We start from the raw sequence: 1309 nt of genomic DNA on the forward strand, positions 1-1309 counted from the left end.
TTTGATGAAGCTAAGCGACCAGAGACCAAGTACACCTCAACAATGTGTCCAACCTCCCACATAGAACCTGAGGACGAAGGAGAACTACGGCAGAAAAGAAGATCCAGGTAATAGTGATCACTCTTTTCTTTGTCTTTTCTCTCTCCCCTCAGCGTGGCCCTGACAGGGCCTGCTGTCTAGGGTTAGTCTGTACCTCTCTCCTTCTTTCTATCACCATGCCATCACACCAATCACAGCTCAGCTTATGCTACCACATGGATTCAGCTAACCACACAGCTCAGCTGACATTGGCTCATAGTAACGGCTTGCCTCGTGCTAGACCAATCACAGATCAGCTCACACTAGGGCAGGAGTCTTCAACAGGGGGTCCGGGACCCCTAGGGGAGAACTTTAGCCAAAAATATTTTTGGCAAAGTGGTTTGTTGTAGGGGGGAAAAAAGAGCAGACTAAGTACAGAGTGAAAGGTCAGGTTTACTAAGTATTGTTTCGGTACATGGTTGAATGTCTAGAAATACACATTAACATGAATCCAACATGATAGTGCTGTGAAACAAGTCTATGAAGCTGCCTATGAAAAAATAAATATTCTATACAATATATAATGGGGGTCCCTACTTTATCTCGCTCTCAGCCAAGGGGTCCTCCTTGGCCTGAAAACGTTGAAGACCCCTGCACTAGGGTGTTGGAGCAGCATTGGTGATGTGTAGGTATTGTTCAAGGTATCATTTATTGAATACTTTAATAACAATTTGCATCTAGTACAGCGGTACAATTATACAAGTAATGCTAAAAGTACAACACAAAGGCCTGATGGCTTGTTTCCATTGTGGTCCTATGTATTCAGACTGTAGACGTGGTTAGTTAACATAGTATGACTACATTGTGTATATTGTATTCTTTAGGCCAAATCCCCAGTATGAGCACTCAGACTCTGATGACCAATCGAGTGGCGATGTTAAAAGAAGACGGTTTGCCAAACCACCTGAAGTGGCTTTCCCAGGTATTGACACAATTCAATGCATTTATTTTATATTGACACTCTTGGAACTCTGGACAATATAAAGCCCTGTGATCACTGTGACACAGTTAAAAACTAATTACACCTGTCTGACTTTGTACCAACAAAAAAACTGACCATTTTCATTACAACACTGGGCTTGTGCATTGGTTGCTTGCAGTTAGCCTATATAGTTTTAGCCCAAAATAAATACATTGTGAGTGACATTATGCCAACTAAATTATGTTGTAGGAGAGACACCAAAATCCAGCAAGCCTCGAGCTGTGCGGCCCCCAGACCAGGAAATGAATG

At 42.6% G+C, this 1309-nt stretch overlaps 1 long non-coding RNA gene across 1 annotated transcript; it reads left to right on the plus strand.

Annotated features, from left to right (window-relative positions):
- LOC311061930 lies at positions 1–1309 on the plus strand. Its single transcript, XR_014602435.1, has 3 exons — positions 1–107; positions 903–1000; positions 1250–1309. It is a non-coding gene; the product is annotated as an uncharacterized lncRNA (long non-coding RNA).

Source organism: Gymnoscopelus microlampas (genome assembly GCF_963454915.1).
Source record: "Gymnoscopelus microlampas genome assembly, chromosome: 15".
NCBI classification, from domain to species: Eukaryota; Metazoa; Chordata; class Actinopteri; order Myctophiformes; family Myctophidae; genus Gymnoscopelus; species Gymnoscopelus microlampas.